The following is a 23,240-nucleotide window of genomic DNA, read 5'->3' as shown; positions in this document are numbered from 1 at the left end:
TGTAAATTGAGGCATGAATGAAGTAATGTAATGTAGAAGTAATGGGCAAACAAGTAGCAGATGTAATTTAATACAGAGAAGTGTGAGGTGATGTATTTTGGCAGAAGGGATAGGGAGAGGCAATATAGACTAAGTGGCACAGTTCAAAAGAGTGTGCAGGGACAGAGGGAGCTGGGGGTACATGTGCATAGATCTTTGAAGGTGGTAGGACATATTGAGAGAATATTTGGCAAAGCATTTGGGATCTTGGGCTTCATAAATAGAGGTAATGAGTATAAAAGCAGGAAAGTTATGCTGCACCATTACAAAGCTCTGGTTAGCTCTACAAGTAGAATATTGTATCCAGTTCTGGTCACCACACTTTAGGAAAGATGTGAGGGTCATTGAGTGAATGCAGAGGAAATTTACCAGAAGGATTCGAGAGATGAGGGATTTTAGCTACAAGGTTAGGTTGGAGAAGCTGGTGGTGTTTTCCTTGGAGCAAAGGAGATTGAGGGGAGATTTGATAGAGGTGTGCAAGATTATGACAGGTTTATATAAGGTAGACAAAGCAAAACTGTTCCCATTAGATGATGGTACAAGAACTAGGAGACACAGATTTAAGGTTTTGGGCAAGAAATGCAGGAGGGACGTGAGGAAGTACTTTTTTATGCAGTGAGTGTTAATGATGGGGAATTCACTGCCTATGAGGGTGGTACAAACAAAGACAATTGATGTTTTCAGAAGGAAATTGGATGGGCACTTGAGGGAAATAAACTTGCAGGACTATTGGAATAGAGCAGGGGAATGGGACTGACTAGGTTGCTCTACAGAAAGCCAGCATGGACTCGATAGGCCGAATGGCTCCTTCATTGCCGTAATGACTGTATGAAAGGACTAATAATCAACAAGCAAGGTTAAAGATCAGGAACATTTTAATTATTCCACCCCTGTGTATTCACATGAAACACAGTCTGAGCAAAAGCCGTCAATACTGTGTTGGGTAACGCATTTTAAAACAGCTCGTTAAATATTTGTGTAAGAGTGAGATTGAAAGTTATAATGATAGACACAGATCATCAAGGTTTCTATAGGTAAATTTTATGAATTTAGACTCCTGCCATGAAGCAGGGAACCCTGCAGGGATCACTTGGAACAGCCCTCAAATTTTTGACACACATCCTGGCACACAAAGTTCATCAGTAGAAACCCAAATTAGTAAAGTCTACCCTTATGGGTTTCCAGAGCAAGTTAGTTGTTTCATTTATAAAATCAGATCAACAAGGATGATTCCACTATCAAGCATCTCCAAAGGAAGTTGAGGTTGCAGAAAGTATATCTCAGAAAATTGTGGGTGTGCAGTCGACAGCTCTGCTCATACAGATTTAGAGATGAGGAAGCTTCACAGAGCTTTACATTGTTGAAGGCTACTTGTAGCAAGCTCATTGTTTCTCTCAGGAGATGGGCAGTTTGCACTTGGAGAGACAATAGAGAAAATGGACTTGAGCAGGAATTCATTTCTTTTCCTGTTGTATGTTCAGATACGAACTTGAGCTAATTTTCAAAAATCTGCAGTTCACCTTTCTTTTTATACATTAACTTTGCATCATTTCTCGGAAGAGCTGATGTAGGAAAGGAAGATACCATGTTAGGGTTGGGGTCAGGAATGCACCAAATCCACTCTTTTTTTCAGCCCTTCAAGAGCATTGGAAATGGTGACGTAACATCCTGTAAAACTAATGCCACGTATCCCAAGTATCTTACAAATGTGTAAATATTTATTTTTTCCTTACCAATGAAAAACTGTTGGAGAAGGACGGAAGAATATTCTAATTATCATTCTGATTGGCCTAGCAGGGGCGTTTTTTTACTGTAATATTTACAGTTCTACATGATTGATAAAAGTGTAGCTGTGAAAAATGACAATGTCATGAAAGCTGGCCCAATAGGAACTGCGTTAGGGTGGGGATTTCTAAGGTTGCAGTTTAAAAGGTTGCAGTTTAAAATGCAGGTCAACAGCAACAGCAAAAAGTAGAAATTAAAGGAGAGCCTCATCCTTATTGCCCTCATCTTTCTTTATATTTTCTATTCACAAAAGAACAGAATTGGAGATTAAGGTACTGCATTTTGAATGATATATGTGTAAATTAAATGAAGTCACAGCTGATAGTACTTGGCCTGCAGAAATCAATTGCTACCTTCATTTGCAGACACATAAGCATTCTGTTGTGGTATGCAGAATGAATTTGCAAAGAAAATGCATTAAACTATTCATGACCAAGCTGGAATATTTATGTGCCTTATAGAGACTGTTTGTTGTTGTTGTTGAAACCTTGTGTTAAAGTTTTGATTTAGCCCTCTCCAATTGCTTTTTGGCATAATTTTCTTCTTGGCCAAAATTCTGAATGGAAAATGACTAAGCACAATTTACACCTGTCCAGTGGATCATAGGCAGGCCTTACTGCAATTTGTGAGGTCAGTCTGATTTACATAATTATGACCACCTCCTGGTGCTATGAGCAGCAGTTATTGCAAGTTTGCAATTTGGAGATTTTGGGGAGAGAGAGACCAGCAAACTGACACAGAATTGAAAGGCTGTTGCCCCTTAAAGATGTCATGCAAACAGGAATTGTTTTGCATGTACAATGGAAAGTTTTTTTAATTTTTATTTTATTTATTTAGAGATACAGCACTGAAACAGGCCCCTCGGCCCACCGAGTCTGTGCCGACCATCAACCACCCATTTATACTAATCCTACATTCCTACCACATCCCCACCTTCCCTATATTCCCCTACCACCTACCTATACTAGGGGCAATTTATAATGGCCAATTTGCCTATCAACCTGCAAGTCTTTGGCTGTGGGAGGAAACCGGAGCACCTGGCAAAAACCCACGCAGACACAGGGAGAAGTTGCAAACTCCACACAGGGAGAACTTGCAAACTCCGCACAGGCAGTACCCAGAATTGAACCCGGGTCGCTGGAGCTGTCAGGCTGCAGTGCTAACCACTGTGCCGCCCATCAAGAACATCTGCAAGAGGGTCCAGAACCCCCTGGTTCATAGATGATGCAGTACCACTCCACCACTTCATACAAAATTGGAGTAGATCATATGGCTCCTTGAGCCTGCTCCACCATCATGTTGTGTGGTAGAGCAGGCTTGAGCGGCCATATGGTGTATCCTGCTCCTATTTTTTGTGTTCTTACGAAGTAGTGGAAGTGGCTCTGCATCATGTCAGGCAGAGGAGGGAAGGTATGTTCAGTATGGAATGATGCAAGCCCACAAGGAGGCAGGAAGTGTTCAGGGAGGTAAATGCCAACATAACCACCCACACATGTAAAGTCAGCATTAGAACAGGTTGAATAGCCTTAGCAGCGATGGCAAGATAAGAGGAGTTAACAAGAGGAGTTAAGGGGAGGCGGTGGCGTGGTGGTAATGTTACTGAACGAGTAATCCCGAGTCCTGGCCAATGCTCTGGGGATATGGGTTCGAATCCCACCACAGCAGATGGTGAAATTTGAATTCAGTTAATAAACCTGGAATTAAAAAGCTAGTCTAATGTCCGATGACCATGAAACCATTGTTGGTTGTTGTCAATTGTTGTAAGAACACATTTGGTTCACTAACGTCCTTTCGGGAAAGAAATCTGCCGTCCTTACCTGGTCTGGCGTACGTGTGACTCCAAACCCACAGCAATGTGGTTGACTCTTAAAAAAAAAAATGCCCTCTGAAATGGCCTAGCAGGCCACTCAGTTCAAGGGCAATAAATGCTGGCCTAGCCAGTGATGCCCATGCCACACAAATGAATAAAAAAGACCTTCCAGAAATACACTGTACTAACACATCTGCCACTTACAGTGACTCCTGCAACAGTATGTTAAAGGGTTTGAATTGCTTATCATCATTGCTCAGGAGGCAGCATGGAGCTCTTTACGTCAATAGACTTCACCTGGAAGTATTCCGTCATTCACAACTTCCACTAAAGCTTCTGTGAAATGTAATAATTTAGTGCTTGCACCTATTATCACAAACAATTAGAAATGCCTGATGTCAGCTGGACTTTACTGCATCTCATGTTGTAAAAAGACAAATCTCACTTTTTGACTTTTTAATGAAGAAGACAGCCCATAATAGTGGAATGACTTGCTTACAGTCGACAAAGAGAAAGCCCTGCAGCTTCTGCCTAGGGTAGGCATTGGAGATGGGGAAGTAGAAGGTCAAATGACAACTGCAGATCTGTGATGACACTTCTCCTTCTATCCTATTGTACCCTGTATGGACTTTGCACTGCAGCAATCCAAGTCAAACTTCCCCTCCTTCTCTAAACGAGTCAGTAGAGGAAGAACTAAACCAGGATCCCACCGTATCCAATCCTGCAAACACCTCGGAACACACACTTTACTCCTGCAGGGTGCAAGCTCAGAGACATCCATTCCATAGGAATTGGAGAATGAATTATAGGGAAGTGCATTAGGTGTCACACAAAGCACAAGTGAGCAGGAGCAGCTGGGGTGTAACATGTTGCTGACCAGAAGGTGAAGAATTATCCTTCCTTAGCTGAAGAGTGTGAGGTCCAGAACTTACAGATCCTGCATTTTAAAGAAGGATATTTTCAGAGTATCAAGCGGCTATTTAGACACTGGAAGATGTTCGACAACAGATGACAGACTGAGAGGACAACGCTACCAGCATGTGTGACACTGAAATGGTTAGCTTCCCAATATTGCAATCTACTCTAAGACCATCTGCAGGAGAAGTCCCCACAACAGAGGCCTGAAGTGCAATCAGTGCTTTTTCCTTCAATGCTCAAACCTCTGCCATAGAACTGTGATAGGTGCCAGATTGCAGAAGGCCGCATTTTCCAGCCTCCAAATTGTTGACTCTGATTTGCAGACAGGTATCTTGCTGGGCTTCACTTCCAGCATTGTTACCATTGGGTTCTGCAGGTCAGTGGTCATTCAGAGCTGGTGCCCAGAATGATAGCATAGCAAGAGTGGCACAGATGATACAGTTCAGTATCAGAATGGCAGCAAAGCAAGCCCTCCTGTTCAGTACATGTGGTTGATGAAATAACTCTGGAGAACAGTGCATCATTGCATCATCTGTGACTTGCTTGATGCATTTGTGCAAAGCTTTTCAGCGTAATTACAGATGTCCCTGTCAGTGGATTAGAATCACTTTGTGGCATAGAAGTAGAAGGGAGTGATATTCTGAACAACCTGTGATGCAATGATCCCTCTAATTTTTCTTTGTTGTATGAGGCCTGTTTGTTGTACTACACAGTCTCTTTAAAATCACTGCACAGCCCTCACACATGAATCTTAAAGGGAACATTGGTTGTGAGCATAAATAAAAACAGAAAATGCTGGAAATACTCAGCACATCAGATAGCAGCTGTGGAGAGAGAAGCAGAGTTAACTTTTCAGGTCTGACACTTCTTCCCCTCTATCCCCCCCCCCCGCCCCGCACCCCAACCTGCCGTCAGCATTCCGAAGGGATCATTCCCTCTGCGACACCTTGGTCCATTCTTCCATTACCCCCAACAGCTTGTCCCCTTCCGACGGCACCTTCCCATGCAATCGCAGGAGGTATAATACCTGCCCTTTTACTTCCTCTCTCCACACCATCCAAGGTCTCAAACACTCCTTCGGAGGTGAAGCAGCGATTTACTTGTGCTTCCTTCAATTTAGTACACTGTATTTGCTGCTCACATTGCAGTCTTCTGTACATTGAGGAGACCAAATGCAAATTGGGTGACCGCTTTGCAGGACACCTCCGCTCAGTCCGAAAGCATGACATGAACTTCCAGTTGCGTGCCATTTCAACACATCATCCTGCTCTCATGCCCACATTTCTGTCTTTGGCCTAATGTAGTGTTCCAGTGAACATCAACCCAAGCTCGAGGAGCAGTACCTCATCTTTTGATTAGGCAGTCTCCAGCCTTCCAGACTCAACATTGAGTTGAACAATTTCTGAGCATGACTGGCCAGTTATTATTTATTTTATTTTTTCATTTATTTTATTTTATTTTTTTACCATGTGCCTGCCTTAAACTTTGTTTTTCGTGTTGTGCTTTTGGACAGTGCTGTTCATTATTCTGTCATTAACACTCTGTCCGGACTAATGCTTTGTCTTTCACCACAACCATTAGCACTCCCTTTGCCTTTGTCCCATGACATCTCTCCTGCCCTCTGCCTTATCACACACCTTCCCTTTTGTTCTCTTCCCCACCTTTCCTGCTTCACTTTTTTAAAACCTAATATATTTGTAACCTTTGCCAGTTCTGATGAAAGGTTACTCTGCTTCTTTTTCCATAGCTGCTGCCTGACCTGCTAATTATTTCCAGCATTTTCTGTTTTTATTTCAGATTTCCAGCATCTGCAATATTTTGCTTTTATTTATATTGGTTGTGAGCAGCCTGTTTGTTAAGGCTTGTTTTTAAGAAAGACAATCTGTGTTATATATCATTCTTCAAAATAAGTTCCGTTCCACAAACTAAACCTGTTTGCATTCTGTGTTACATCATGGATGTCAACATCAGCAACAACTTGCATAGCATCTTTAACATAGTAAAATGTCCCTCCTGCTTCGCAAAACAAAATTTCACACTGAGCCATGTAACAGATGTTAGGGCAGATGACCAAAATTTTCATCAAAGAGGTAAGGTTTAAGGAGTGCCTTAAAGAAGGAAAGAGGGGTAGAAAGGTTAGAGATAAAGGGAGGAAATTCCAGAGCTTAGGGTCTTGGTAGCTGAAGGCACTGTTGTCAAAGGTGGATCAATTAAAATTGGGGACACTCAAGAGGCCAGAATTGGAGCAGCACAGATATCTTAGTGGAATGTATGCTGGAGGAGATGACTGAGATGGGGGTGGGGTGGGTGGGGTGGTGGTCGGGGTGGGATGTGGGCATGGAGAGATTTGAAAGTAAGGATGAAAATTTAAAATCGAGGTGTTGCTTAACCAGAACCCAATGTAAGTCAGTGAGCACAAGGGTGATGGGTGAATAGGACTTGGCACAAGTTAGGACACAGGCAGGAGAGTTTTGGATGGCCTCAAGTTTACAGAGTGCAGAATGTAGGAGGCCAGCTGGGAGCGCATTGGAATGGCCAAGTCTAGAGGTAGCAAAGGCACAGATAAAGGATTCTGCAGCAAGTGAGCTGAGGGACTCCTTCAATTTCCGTAAGGAGAAAGTCAAGATGATTTTTCTTGTCTCTCTTTGGAAGGCACCTCAATCTCTACTCTATACTTAGCTTGTCAACTTTTTGAGGGCTAGGGATTTGACTGGATTTAACTTGGGTACCTGATATTTTGTGAGTCAGCGAAAAAATCATGACCTTATTTAGAAAAATGAACTAAACCTTCAAAACTGCAGTGGCGATCAGTTCAGTACTGACTGCCACTTATAGGACAAGATTGCAAAGTCCTAAATGGAATCTCTTCTAAATGCACACCCAGTCATTATTTTTTTTCAAAAGCCAAGGAAGCAGATTAGTGACAATTCAGCTCATTCAACCCCACACAAAACAAGCTAAGGTAGAGCGGATATGGGATGTTCTGTTTTTTTAATATATAATTGCACATTTGGATTAATGCCACTTGCACAAGTCAGACTTTAAAAGACGAAATTAAACCTCATTCAGAGCATTGACTGGAGATTAGTTCCACACAGAGACTGAAGAGCTGCTTGCCAGCGAAGGCCAAGGAAATCTCATGCACTTGGCAGAGACTGCACACATTATTTAAAAAAGTCAATTTGAAAAAAATAAATAAAAATACCAGCTTTCTGTTTATGGTGAATTGAAAAAAAAAAGGTACTGATCTGAAACACTCTGAATAGTTGGCAAGGCTCCAAGATTTAATCAGTATTCTGTACCTTCAAAGGCCTCATCCAAACTCCAAAATCAGTTTTTACATCTGTAACCTTTTCCATTCTCTTCACCAAATAAAGTCAATATGTAAAAGGGAGTATGTAACATGGTTATTTTTATGCATTCAAGGTCTGGATGATTAATTTTTCTTCCATGTATCCTACAAAGTGGCAGTAAGTCACTTCAATTAATTTTACTTCTGGCCTCCCCACATGGCTTTGCTTTGATCTAAAATAAGTAATCATGCATGTACAAACAGGTCAAAGGTCAGAACGGTCATTATAAATTGGAATACTTTTTGGGGGAAAGGGGATTTTGAAATATTTTCTTTCCAAAATATCAGTTACACAATCGGTCACTCATGAAACCTTTACAGAAGTTATTAGACTTCTTGGTGGTGAATTGGGGGGATGTGTTCTCGACACAATGGGCACCACCATGTTTCTTGCCAGCTGTAAAATGGTTCTCAGTTACATTTTGAAAGCAACAATAGGAGTGAGTAATAAATTGTACTGAATGTCACATTCAGAAAACATGTCTTTTCTGCAGTTGGAATCATTACAGAGGCAAAGTTTTGTGTAGAAATTTCAGAAGCACAAGCTGCAGCCAATTGAAAATTCCTTTTGTTATTTGCCAATGTTGTTACCTGACAACAGCAGTCCTCGCAGTTTTTAATGAATGAGAAGGTGCATATTAGTGGCAAATAACATGTCAGTATTCATTTGGGCACTAGATGAAATGCAGTGGATAAACTGAGTCTGTTAGTGATATTAAACTGTCAGAGTAAAAGAGTATGCTATTCTCTTATAACTGTATTGAAATGAAAGTCAATATCTCTAATTTAAATCAGGTGATTCAAAAGCACTTTCAGATCATGTGATTAAAAGAGTGTGTTGTCCACTGTGATCTGCCACACCAATGGCTGGCAAGACAAGAAATAAAATCTCATTGAAAATGTATTTGAACCTGTCGTGTAAACTCTAGTGTATGTTATTAAAAAAGGTATATTTCAAGGATGCAACAAATCTCAGAGTTTAGACAGCATTATTTGCCCTCTTAGCATGTTGCTAATAATGTTTGTATTTTCTCTAACTTTGTTATTTTTCTATTTGTTTTCAGTATGTGGTTGACATTGGCAAGGCCAAATGTATTGCCCCCTCCTTAGTTATCCTGAGAATCATAGAATAGAATCATAGAATGGGGACAGCACAGAAGTAGGCTCTTTGGCTCATTGTGTCTATGCCGGCTGTCTGAAAGAGCTACTCAGCTAGTCTCACTCCCTGGTCTTTTCCCGTGGCCCTGCAATTTTTTTCTCTTTAGATAATTATCCAATTCCCTCTTGAAGGTCTCGATTGAACCTGCCTCCACCACACTGTCAGGCAGTATGTTCCAGATCCTAACCGTTCACTACGTGAAAATGCTTTTCCTCGTGTCGCTTCTGGTCCTTTTGCCAGTCATCTTAAATCAGTGTCCTCTGGTTCACAACCCTTCCACCAATGGGAACAGTTTCTCCCTATCTACTCTGTCCAAACCCCTCATGATTTGATGGATTATCTTAGAATCATAGAATGATCCAGCACAGAAGGAGGCCATTTGGCCTGGCACAGGCTCTTTCCCCATAGCCCTGCAAATGTTTCCCCTTCATGTATTTATTAACTTCTTAAAGGGAATTGATCACTGCATCTGCTTCCAAAACCCTTTCAGACAGTGCATCCCAGATCATAACAACTCACTGCATAAATGTATTTTTTTTCTCATCTGACTACTGACCCCTGTGCTACTGGAAACAGTTTCTCCTTATTTACTCTCCCCAAATCCTTCAAGATTTTGAACACCTCTGTTAAATCTCCCCTTAACCTTCTCTGGTTTAAGAAGAACAACCCCAATTTCCCCTCTCCATGTAACTGAAATCTTTCATCTTTGCTACCATCCTAGTAAATCTCCTCTGCATCCTTTTTTATGGCCTTGACATCCTTCCTAAAGTCTTGCCCCAGTACTCAAGCTGAGGCCTAACCAGTATTTTATAAAGGTTTAGCATAAAACAGGATAACTGAGCGAAACAAAAGCAAAATACATTGGATGCTAGAAATCTGAAATAAAAACAGAAAATGCTGGAAATACTCAGCTGGTCTAGCAACATCTGTGGAGAGAGAAACAGAGTTATTGAAAGGTCACAGACCTGAAACATTAACTGCTAGGCTAGGCTACTCAGAGAGCATTAAGTCAACTGAAGTCACATGTGGACCATGCCAGGATGTGTTCAAAGGATCTTTTCCCTGACTTGCATTCATGAACCAATTGGACTTTTACAACAATCTGATGCTAGCCCACAAATTATTCTCTTGTGGAATCAAGGGATATGCGGAGCGGGCGGGAAAGCAGAGTTGAGGCAGAAGATAAGCCATGATCATACTGAATGGCGGAACAAGCTCAAGGGCCGTGTGGTCTACTCCTGCTCCTCTTTCTTGTGTTCTTATTCATTTAACTTATTTGAGCTCATGACATCAGGATTGCTCGGCCAGTACCAGTGCCATAACACTGCCACACTATAATGATATTTTCTGACCAGACTGAAGGAAGGTGTGCAATCATGTCAAGGACAATGGGTGATGGGACCATGTCAACAATATGAAAAGGCCTGTTTTTTGAGTGACTTCTAACTGTCTTTCACCTGCTGCAGTGCCCTGACTCATTATCGGAGTAGTTTTCTTATTTGTTCTCGGCATGTTAGTGATTATGAGATGTTGCATTTATTGGCTATCCTGAGTTGTCCTGAAAAGGTAGTGGCAGACCATTTCCCTGAACTGCTGCACTCTTTGTGGTGATGGTGTTCCCATAATGACGTTAGATTGAGAGATCCAGGAATTTGGCACAGTGATGTTGAAGAACTGGTGATCTGTGTCCAAATCATGATGGTACATGACTTTTTAGGAAACATGGAAGTTATCATGTTCTCACAAGATTTTAGTTCTTGGCTCTGTTGTGCCTGTTTTCTCATCGTTACAAGTACCATTTTGCCCAGAAAATAGCGTCCTTGATGTATGCACATATTTCTGGTTCTAGCCACACTGGATTCCATTCTGGCAAGGCAGTTAATGCACAGGGAGCATCTGGTGGAAGTGTGCAATGTAGGCAGATCGTGACATCAATCAGTGTGTAACTCCAATGAATACCCTCTCTTAACTTTGTACACTGAACATGCATTCAGCAGCAGGAAGGATCCCCCACCACCAGTGCTATTTACACGGATCACCAACCACTTTCAGGTTAGATGCTGATTGATTTCTACTTGCTGTTGCTGCATTCCTAAAACGGTTCTAGAGTTGCTTAAAGTTGTTGAAGTCTACACGGAATAATGCTGTAGGACATTGTCCTGACTTCAAAGATTCTGCACAAACCACTAGCTCCCAGATATAGGTGCAGCAGTGTTCATCCCCCTTGGCCTACAGCACGACTTGGGAGAATGAGCAGAGGTGACACAGAACAGGACAAGCTTCTCGAAGAGGGAGAAGGACGAGGGGGAGAAGGGCTCTCATCAGGAGGCCATATCCAGCCAGAGTGTTCAGGGAGTAATTCTCCCACCAGAGCCTCAGCGAGGAACAGTGTGTCTCCACTTCACTAATGAAGTCCTCACTGAAATCTGCCTCTTGCAGCAGTCACAACTGCAGCTTCAAGTGGGGTGAAGACCGCATTGCCAGTAGCTATGAAAGTGACTGTGGCCATGGACTTCTTCCAGGCTGGATCTGGAGATATTGGTGACATCTTCCAGTTTTCCATCCATTGTTGTGTTTGAGAGGTCACTGAGGATCTGTATTTCAAGAGAGCTGAATACATTTTATTCTGTCATGGCAGCAAGAAACATGTGAATTGAGCACGTGGCCTTGTGAAGATTGCAGGCTCCTTCGTGATGCAGGGTGCTATTGATTGAATGTATGTTGCTATGTGGGCTTTGCATGTCAACTCTGAGATGCACTACAACTGGATAGGATACCACTTCCTCAACGCCCAGCTGTACACAACCAGATGCAATGTATCATGCAGGTTAATGCCTGGTATCCTGACAGCAGTCATGATGTCTTGATCCTGCTGCAGTCCACTCTACCATCTGTATTTGAACCACCACAACAAACCAGAGGTGGCTACTAACAGGGCCTATCCACTGACCACCTGGTTCATGATTCCACTGCACATCCACGCACAAATGACAGCATGTATATTAACGAAAGCTATACTGCCATATGAAATATAATCAAATAGACCATTGGAGTGCATAGACAATGCTTCCACTGCTTGGACCACTCGGGAGGAGTCGTGCAATACTTGGCAGAGCGCATGTCAAGATTAATCATTGACTGTTATATGCTGCACAACTTTGCTCTCATGAGGGCACAGGCTTTGCCACCAGCTATACAGCAACCAGCTGAGGAGGAGGAAGAAGAGGACAAGCAGGAAGATGAGGAGGAGGAGAAAGGAAGGAGGCAACCTTTCTAGCTGTCCATGATTTTCTCACCCAACTGTGATACCAGTGAATACAAGCCCAATTCCCCATTGACTAACAATCCCACACTTTACCTTCCCTTTTCAACAAACCATCACAGCGTCCTCTTAGGTACAATGCTAAAATCATACCCACCACAAAATAAATCTTCCAAAACAAATTTAGAAGTCAAACATTGCCAGATTGCATACAAAAGTCAATTAATAACCCATGTCCATTCCCTTAGTGCATGTCTTCTGTGTGCCTTTTCCAGTCCTGGTGCTTCTGCACTGTGCTACCCCAATGGCTGGTGGAAGGCTGCTGACTTTCCCTGGGGGAGACTGCAGATGGCTTTGCAGAATGACCTTGAGCAGCTCTGACCCTAGAAGGCCTGGTTTTGGACTGCACCATCCCAGTATGGCTAGTAGCAGTCTAGGCTGGTGGGATGCCAGTGCCCTGCTGTTGCGCATCAAAGTGGCAGTGGTGGGAGGATGAATGCGGAGATGCTGAGTGAGGACAGAATGCTCATGCTGCACAAAGTCACTGCCACTCCCCTGGCACAGAGCCTCAGCAATCCTAGCAATGTATTGGAGGACAGATTGCTGTATTACTGTGACATCCTGCAAGCCTCTTTGAACACTGCTATCCACATATTTGATGGCCGCACTCTAAGCCTGTGTGGCATCAAAATGAACTTGCCTGACTTCAATCTGAGCTTCCACTGCAGAACCCAGACAGCGAGTGGCATGTGATTGTGCTGCAATGGAAACTGAGATATCAGCTATCAGACATTGCACCATGGTTGGGTCCGCAAATGTTCTCATGGAGTGGACCACCACTTCCACACTAGAGAGGATGGGCTTCAAACTCTGTGCAAAGCCCTGGAGCAAGTAGGTGCCAGACCCCTCCACTCTCTTTGACATTGGTTGCAAGCTTTTTGGAAGGCACCAAGCATTTCATTCTGTATACCATTCAGCCTTATCTAATTCCTCATTTGAGTCTTCTACAGCAGAATTTTTGTGCGACCTCACAAACTGGCACCTGCGTTACCCTTGTCCCCTACCCTGCCTGCAGGCCACTCGTGCTCACTGACTCACCATGTGCAGATCCCACCTCTATGCTATCCTCTAAAGTATGCACAGTGTCAGTATCTGAGCTGGTGGCTGCGAGTTTGAGAGTGAGTGATAGTGTTTCTTCTTCATCACCGTCTTCCTGTCTTCCACTCCTGTCTCTTCCAGCACTACCTGAACAGGTTGCAATTCTTGGGTATTTGAAAAGAGAAAGACGAAACGGTATGGTTGTGATGAAGTGAAGGGGGGAAAGCAAGACTGCATGCTTACACCATGTGCAACTTATAAATCAGAAGATATTGTGGGATGAGGGGGAAGTGGAATGTGAGAAGGAGAATGAGGTATGAGGTTACCATTATCTTCGATGATTTCAACCACACTGCTGGCTATAGCCTCAGCCATGGCTGCTCTCACAATGGCGAGCAGCATTACCTACATTGAGCTGAGGCCGTGCAGCTGTGTCTGTTCCCCACTGGTTAGATACTGCTATGTGACACCTTGTCCTGCAAGAGAGAAGGAAGTGTGTCAGTGATGTGGCTGTCATGGCTGAATAGCTTACAATAGTCTGGATTTTATGGAGGCAGCAGCAGTCCCGACGCAGGTCCCAAAAGGCAAGTGAAACCCCACCTTGGCCCTTTGGAGAGCAACCCCCACCTTGGTTCTATTTAGTGGCACTCGTCAATTAACTGACCAGCGCCGGGATCCCTGTTCCTTTAAGGATGGAGATCCCGCCTCCAAGCGTGCCAGGTAATCAGCAGCTCAGTAGTATTGGCAGCGCTACCGAGAACAATGGCCAATGCCAGTTACTTCAAGAGGCCCGGGACCAGGACCAGTGCTGGAGCCCCAGAGCCCAGATAAGTGTGGCCAAAGATTGCCTACAAAGGAGGCCCCATTTCCACGTCCCACCCCACCAAGCCTGCAGGGAGGCTGCCTTGTTTTATGGGCGACCTCCCCCTGTGACCCCACCGGCCACTGGTAAAATATACCAGCGGCGGCGTGACGAGCCCCTTAAGTGGCTATTAATTGGCCACTAAAGGGCCTCAATTGGCCTTTGGGAGGGAAGGCTGTCTTCAGCCTTTCCTACGCCCAACAAAATCGTATGGCGTCAGGAAGGCGAGGTGCACTCCATCTGTCGTCTTCCCTTGCTATTTTACGGGGCCCCCCCCACTTCCCATCCCTTCTCCTAAGGGGCCATAAAATTCAGCTCAGTATGCGCAAACTGTGACATGTGGGTATGAGACTTGCAGCAGTGTTAAGTGTGCGAAGATGAAGTGAAGCTATAAGTGTTCGGTATGAGCCGTGATTGCGAGATTGTTAGTGGGTAAGTGATGGCGGTGTGGTGAATTAAGTAGTGTTTGAGGCAAGTGGTGCAGCTAGTTGGCTATAGCATTTGACCATTTGTGTGAGGCTGTTGAACCTCTTGCGGCACTGCATCCAAGTCCGCAGAGCTGGACTCATGGTATTGACCTGCGTGGCTGCCTGTTCCCACTGCCTTTGCAGTGTTTGGCTAGGGTCGCCTGTGGAGAGATGACGTCTTTCCTGTTCTCCATCAACTGCACCAAGGCCTCATGTGCAGCATCACAAAATCTTGGAGCATGCTCTCTGCCATGTTGTGCCATTTTTGTGGCTTTCTCAGGTCAAACTCACTTTTACAATGACTTCCAGAACCTCTTCCAACCAAAATGAAACTCATCTTTATGAGGTGCAAATTGTCTTTAAGTAGTGCAGGCTAACCTCTCACGATTTGAAAATTTGACTGCCTGGTAACTTGTAAGCTTCATACTTTTACCTGTTTAATGTCAGTAATTTTACCATCACCGTAACCTCTTCCAGCTCTTCAAACTCTCACCCAAAATCTCAGTTCCTCTTGTGCATCCGCCATTGATGGCCATTCCTTCAGCCGTCTAGGCCCCACATGTTCTAATCCAGAGAGCCAGGTGATGAAGGATAGAAATGGAGCCAATCTTTACATACTTCTATAAGCTTTATTACAAAAATACATATTACGAACACACACCTCCTAACTTAGCCACGATAGTTTGTCTGTTCCTATTTACATAGGATATACAGCACCGAAACAGATCATTCAGCCCAACCAGTCCATGCTCTACCCAAGCCTAACAAAATGCCAAATGTCAAAAGTGGGATTTGTAGGAGCACAAGTGAATCCCCAGTTAATGCCCACCACCTGCATACTTTTAAACACAATGAATATACAATTAACACCACACTCTGCAATTCTGCCCCTAAATCACACTCACTTTCCTTTAAAATCCTCCTGAAAACCCAGCTCTTGGACCAAGCTTATGGTCACTCCTCTCAATATCTCCTTTGACCTGAAATTCAATTTTTTTTTCTGATTATGCCTCTCTGAAGTGTCTTAGGATGTTATTTTACATTGAAGATGCTATTTAAATGTAAGTTGTGCTTGTAGTAGTAGCAGCAGCAGTAGTAGTACTTGCTCCTCCTTTTAGTCATACCTTAAGCTTTTAGTCACCTGTCCTAAAAACTCTTTATGTGGCTTGGTGTCAAATATTGTCTGATAACTTACCTGTGAAGCACTTTGGGATGTTTTTATTAGGTTAAAGGTACTATATCAATGTCAGTTGTTGTTGATTTTTTTATTCATTCATGGGATGTGAGTGTCACTGGCCAGGCCAGCATTTATTGCCCATCCCTAATGGCCCTTGAGAAGGTGGTGGTGAGCTGCCTTCTTGAACCACTGCAGTCCATGTGGTGTAGGTACACCCACAATGCTGTTAGAAAGGGAGTTCCAGGATTTTGACCTAGCGACAGTGAAGGAATGGCGATATAGTTCCAAGTCAGGATGGTGTGTGATTTGGAGGGGAACTTGCAGGTGGTGGTGTTCCCATGCATTTGCTGCCCTTGTCCTTCTAGTTGGTAGAGGTCGCGGGTTTGGAAGGTGCTGTCTAAGGAGCCTTGGTGCTTTGCTGCAGTACATCTTGCAGATGGTACACATTGCTGTCACTGTGCGTTGGTAGTGTAGGGAGTGAATGTTTGTGGATGGGGTGCCAATCAAACGGGCTGCTTTGTCCTAGATCATGTTGAGCTTCTTGAGCGTTGATGGAGCTGCACCCATCCAGGCAAGTGGAGAGTATTTCATCACACTCCTGACTTGTGCCTTGCAGATGGTGGACAGGCATTGGGAAGTCAGGAAATGTAGCAGCAGTAGAGAGCAATCTGTACCCTCCTCTCTACGACTACATAAACAAAGACTGGAAAAATGCATCTATGAGGAAAGATTGGATAGGCTGGGGTTGTTCTCCTTGGAACAGAGAAGGCTGAGGGGAGATCTGATTGAAATGTACAACACTTTGAGGGGCCTGGATAGAGTGGAGGTGAAGGGTCTATTCACCTTAGCAGAGAGATCAGTGACGAGAAGGCACAGGATTAAAGTGATTGTTAGAAAAATTAGATGGGAGATGAGGAAAATCTTTTTCACCCAGGGGGTGGTGGTGGTCTGGAACTCACTGCCTGAAAGGGTAGTTGAGGCAGAGACCCTCAACTCGTTCAAAAGGAGTCTGGATATGCACCTCAAGTACCTTAAGCTGCAGGACTACGAACCAAATGCTGGAAAGTGTGATTGGAATAGGTGAATCGTTTTTCGGCTGGCACAGACACAATGGGCTAAGTGGTCTCTTTCTGTGCCTTAAACTTTCTATAATTCTATGATTGTTTTAATGAGCAAAATCTATGAAAAATGGCCTGAAAAATCCACTCCAGAACATTGGCAGTTTGCATGTCAAAAGCAAAAGTAAATTGGATGTTGCATAGTAATAATAATCTAGGATTTTATACATTAAAATAATCAAGGGTTTTATGGTAAAAAACTGTAGACTTTCTAGTGTTTTCCCTACGGTGTTTAGATGCTATTGATATAGTTGTTCTGTGGTGCTGGAGGCTCTGTGGAAGTTTAAATGGCTGTGGCATTGGCACTGGCATCAAATGAAATGCAAGGCAAAGTTGATCCATAGCTTTGGACTGCAATCTCAGACTCAGTATGCTTTTAATCATTCTTACTTTTATATCTCATTGGATCCCTAATCATTTCATTTGTTTCAGTCAAGTATGGAACCAGCTTTTCTACAAACATACTGAGGAATTCCAGAAATGAAGCTTTTTGAGTACAATCTAACTGGATTGAAGGGTGTCGTGCCATGCATTTATTTTGTGAAGGAATAACTAGGGGACTTATAAAGTAACTTTCAGCTGATTTAGTTGATGAGGTCAGAGCAGATCACATCCTGAATTTATTACAGATTAGTCCCTTAATCCCTAGCCAGCATTCCACTCGCTGAGAGCTTTGAGGTCTTTCAGGAAACAAATAAAAAACACAAGATGAGGATTTGGGGAAAAAAGTGGAACTGGCTCTTTTTTTTCCCTGGCAATTAATAAGGGGACAGCCCTCTGACAGGCCTTTTGTTGACTTGGAGAAAATGAGCAAGATTCCTGATGCAATTGATGAGTGAAGCACATGGGGTTAGAAACATGGTGAGATGCTGAGAAGGCAGTTGAGCTGCCCAGGCTGACAGCATTAGAGTTCTGATTTCTGCTTTAGTTTAAAGGGCCTTGTGCTGGCAAGTGACGCATTAGTGACCAGAGATTAGCTCTGAGAAGTTACAAAGTGCCGGCTGGTTGTAAACAGAGAAAGGGGACAAGGGAATCTCTGTCGGACAGCAGGTTTGTTGTCCTTTCCTATCACACTCTCTCTCTCCTAATCTAAGAAGCTTTTCGCTCAGGTACAGAACTCCACAGCCAAAATATGGTGCACAGTTGTTGCACCTTTGATACATCTCCACACTAATCAAATTATAAATTTGTTAGTGGGGCTTCTGTCCTGAAGATTGTTCAGATTCAGGATTACAATAAAATTTACTATTGTACTGTAAGGCCTACCTGAAGCCCTCCTCCTTTTCATTCAAGCCTAATTCATGCTAGTTTAGCTTAAATTCACATCTTTAATCTCCTATATTACTAACATTGAAAGCTGTAAGCATGCCATTTTGTGTATACAAAATGTTCAGTTTATTTAGTTTTATCCATATAAATGTAAGTGTGGAACACTCACAATATTTCATTATTGTTATTGTCTCTGCAATGGTACCTATATTTAGCATACGATGAATGCTCTGTCCAGTGCAAAATAATGCTGTGAGTTCTTAGTATAACCCTTTTTGAGAATTATTTAGCGCTTGGACTGGATTTGGCCTCTTTCATCACCCATTCATGTTAGCGAAAGATTCAGTCATGCTGCTGTGGAAACCATCTCATTCATATTACAGGATGATTTCTACTGGGATCGATTGACTTTCAAACAAATGCACATAAAATAGTTTGCACATTCTGCTGTTTGCTATTTACTTTAGTGCTTAGAGACTGCCTAACAGCTGGGGCAAAATCACCTCAGCCAGCAGTATTGGCATTGTCCTTTGCTCCCTGATGGAAGTAAGCAAGCACGTTTCAGCCAGTTGTTCACCAATGGCAATCTTCTACACTGCTTTTGCTGATGCTGCCATCTAAGGCATGGTTGTAAACTACTTCCTTAGGCAGTTTACATTGCTTCCAGCTGCAGCAGTATTACTTCACTTACATCAAGAGTTAACCTTCGCAAAGAGGAAGTTAGGATTTCAGCAACATGTGTTTTTGTTCATCCATGAAAATAAATTTATTACTCACATTATGTCGGGCACAAATTGCACTCCATTCTCCTATACACTACATAAATTTTATCAGTATACAAAAAATAGGTTATTCTGTAGGTCACTGTTTTATTTTTTAACTCATTTACATTGGCAAACAGAAGTCATATTTATCCTGGAATTCAACTTGTTTGTTACGACATATTTTTCACATTACCCATTAAAAATCGGCACTGCAGTTATTAGGATAGAGATCCAGATGAATGCGGATGTACTGCCAGTACCTGCTGGCAGTGGGTTCTCCCTTAATTTGCCAACAGATTCCTCCCCCTTTCATCCAGCAGCAAGTTGGTAATTCAGGTTTTAAATGAATAATTATAGGGAAGATTTACGCTGTTCACTATTTACAGCAAAATCATAAATACATGTTGAAAACCACATTTACAATTCTGAGATTCACAAACAGTGGAAATATTTTCCTTACAGTGTAGTTTCTTCCAATTTATAGTAAGTAAATTGAATATTAGGTCACTTTCTAAACAGATTAGCTATTATTTTTGAATTTTATTTATTGGCATGTATTTAATGCAGAACTCTCAAGACCAGTACCTCCTAGCAAATGAGCAAGTTTTACGATTGAACAGCTAATTTTGCATTTGTTGCTTATTCTGTTGACCTTAAAGCTGGTTATTTATGCAGTAAAAGGAACCAGGATGGATGGAAATTCAGACTTTACAGGATTCTCACCAACTTCTATATCTGAAATTTAGTTATTCCGGGATTCTGTTTAAGGATAATGTCTGTGTACTGCTTTCTTGCTTTTAGATAGCCATCTTTTTGTTTGTTCATTCTCCGAATATGGCATCACTAGCAAGGTCAGCATTCATCATCCATCTCTAGTTGCCTTGAAAAGATTGTGGAGGCCTTCTCCTTGAATTGCTGCAGTCTGTGAGGTCTTTTTTTATTCTTTCAAGTATATGGGCGTCACTGGCTAGGCCAGCATTTATTGCCCATCCCTAATTGCCCTCGAGAAGGTGATGGTGAGCCAACTTCTTGAACCGCTGCAGTCCATGTGGGGTAGGTACACCCACAATGCTGTTAGGAAGGGAGTTCCAGGTTTTTGACCCAGTGATAGTGATACAGTTCCAAGTCAGGATGGTGTGTGACTTGGAGGGGAACTTGCAGATGGTGGTGTTCTCATGCATCTGCTGCCCTTACCCTTCTAGTTTGTACAGGTCGTGGGTTTGGAAGGTGCTGTTGAAGGAGCCTTGGTGAGTTTCTGCAGTGCATGTTGTAGATGGTAAACACTGTTGCCACTGTGTGTCGAAGGTGGAGGGAGTGAATGATTATGATGGTGGATGGGGTGCTGATCAAGCGGGCTGCTTTGTCCTGGATGCTGTCAAGCTTCCTGAATGTTGTTGGAGCTGCATCCATCCAGGCAAGTGGAGAGTATTCCATCACACTCCTGACTTGTGCCTTGTAGATGGCGACAGGCACTGGGGAGTCAGCAGATGAGTTACTTGCCACAGAATTCCCAATCTCTGACCTGCTGTCATAACCAGAGTACTTATATGGCTGGTCCAGTTCAGTTTCTGGTCAATGGTAACCCCCCAGGATATTGATAGTGGGGGATTCAGCGATGGTAATGCCATTGAATATCAAGGCGAGATGGTCGGATTTTCTCTTGTTTGAGATGGTCATTGTCTGGCACTTATGTGGCGCAAATGTTACTTGCCACCTTTCAGCCCAAGCCTGAATGTTGTCCAGGTCTTGCTGCATGCGGGCACGAGCTGCTTCAGTATCTGAGGAGTCATGAATGATGTTGAACATTGTGCAATCATCAGTGAACATCCTCACTTCTGACCTTATGATCGAAGGAAGGCCATTGATGAAGCAGCTGAAGATGGTTGGGCCTAGGACACTACCCTAAGGAACTCCTGCAGTGATGTCCTGGGACTGAGATGATTGACCTCCAACAACCACAACCATCTTCCTTTTAGCTCGGTATGACTCCAGCCAGTGGAGAGTTTTCCCCTAATTCCCATTGGCTGCAGTTTTGCTTAGAGCTCCTTGATGCCACACACTGTCAAATGCTGCTTTGATGTCAAGAGCAATCATGCTCACTTCACCTCTTGAGTTCAGCTCTTTTGTCCATGTTAGGACCAAGGCTGTAATGAGGTCAGGAGCTGCGTTCCCCTGGCGGCACCCAAACTGGTCAAGGTTCTCTCACAATATAGTTAGGTAGGGAGTTATGGGATGTTGACTCAGCGACGATAAAGGAGTGGCGATATATGTCCCAGTCAGGAGCTTGTGTGACGTGGAAGGGAACTTGAAGATGATGGTGCTTCCATGCACTTGTCTTTGTCTTTCCATGTGGTAGCAGTTATAGTTTTTTCTGAAGAAGCCTTGGCAGTTTACTGTAATGCATCTTGTAGATAGCTCATAATGTAGCCACTGGATTGTAGTTGGTGGTGGAGGGGGATGGGATGTTTAGGCTCATGTGGGAGGTGCCGATCAAGTGGATTGCTTTGTCCTGGATGTTGTGGAACTTCTTGAGTGTTGGAGCAGCAGAACCCATGCAAACAAGTGGAGAATATTCCACCAGGCTCTATAAAACTGTTGGGCCAAACCATGCAGTACTGAGATCTAAGCCTAGATTTTCTTCTTGGCATTATTTTGATGCCAGGTGAAAAATCCGGGCTCCAGGTTGCATATGCAGTAACCGCCTCATTGTGTTTGCTTCACAGAAAATGTCGCCCTTAATGCTCACAGAATCTTGGTTCTTTTACATTATAAAGTGCTTCCAGCAAAGGAGGAAGTGGATGTCTGCATCGAGCTGGAATCCTAAGGGCCACCTTTATGAATGGGCATTCCCAGCATATAGCTCAAATTCATAAAATGAGCCTCTACAATTTAACAACCTTGAGATAAAGTCAACCATCTTGGAAGTCAGTCTCAGATACACCCACAGAAATATAATAGGCTCCACGAAAGATTCAAGATGATAATGTTTGGAAACTTCTTCAGTGAGTCTTTGTGTGGTGCTGGACTTTTTCACAATATTTTCTGCAAAGAATAGTGCAGTCTTCTTAATGGTGATGACTGGTAAACACCACTCTGCTCTTAGTGTTTATTCTCGGTATCTCTTTTCAGTAAGATAAGATAGTAGTAAGATAGAGTCGTACAGCTGTGTTCTTCTGCCATTTTCCAAAAGTAATGGGCTTTCTTTAGAGTTCTTACTGATGGAATTCTGGCAATGGTTTATTAGCCTCCATCAATATTTTTTTATTCGTTCCTGGGATGTGGGCGTCGCTGGCTAGGCCAACATTTATTGCCCATCCCTAATTGCCCTTGAGAAAGGGGTGGTGAGCTGCCTTCTTGAACCGCTGCAGTCCAGTTGGGGTAGGTACACCAACAGTGCTGTTCGGAAAGGAGTTCCAAGATTTTGACCCAGCGACAGTGAAGAAACGGCGATATATTTCCAAGTCAGGATGGTGTGTGGCTTGGAGGGGAACTTGCAGGTGGTGATGTTCCCATGCATCTGCTGCCCTTATCCTTCTAGGTGGTAGAGGTTGCAGGTTTGGAAGGTGCTGTCCAAGGAGCCTTGGTGCATTGCTGCAGTGCATCTTTAGATGGTACACACTACTGCCATTGTGCGTTGGTGGTGGAGGGAGTGAATGTTTGTAGATGGGGTGCTAATCAAGTGGGCTGCTTTGTCCTGGATGGTGTTGAGCTTCTTGAGTGTTGTTGGAGCTGCGCCCATCCAGGCAAGTGGAGAGTATTCCATCACACGCCTGACTTGTGCCTTGTACATGGTGGACAGGCTTTGAGGAGTCAGGAGGTGAGTTACTCGCCACAGGATTCCTAGCCCCTGACCTGCTCTTGTAGCCACGGTATTTATATGGCTACTCCAGTTCAGTTTCTGGTCAATGGTAACTCCAGGATGTTGATAGTGGGGGATTGAGCAATGGTAATGCCATTGAATGCCAAGGGGAGATGGTTAGATTCTCTCTTGTTTGAGATGGTTATTGCCTGACACTTGTGTGGCACGAATGTTACTTGCCACTATCAGCCCAAGCATAAAATGTTGTTCAAGTCTGCTGCATTTTTACACAGACTGCTTCAGTATTTGAGGAGTCGTGAATGGTGCTGAACATTATCCAACAATTTTTGTAGGCCTGGTT

At 43.3% G+C, this 23,240-nt stretch overlaps 1 protein-coding gene across 9 annotated transcripts in view; it reads left to right on the top strand.

Moving 5' to 3' along the window:
• epha7 (eph receptor A7) overlaps positions 1 to 23,240 on the top strand; it is a 280,108-nt gene that overhangs the window by 155,854 nt on the left and 101,014 nt on the right. The window lies entirely within an intron of this gene.

Source organism: Heterodontus francisci, chromosome 3 (assembly GCF_036365525.1).
Source record: "Heterodontus francisci isolate sHetFra1 chromosome 3, sHetFra1.hap1, whole genome shotgun sequence".
NCBI lineage: Eukaryota > Metazoa > Chordata > Chondrichthyes > Heterodontiformes > Heterodontidae > Heterodontus > Heterodontus francisci.
This window is presented reverse-complemented; position numbering and strand designations above follow the sequence as displayed.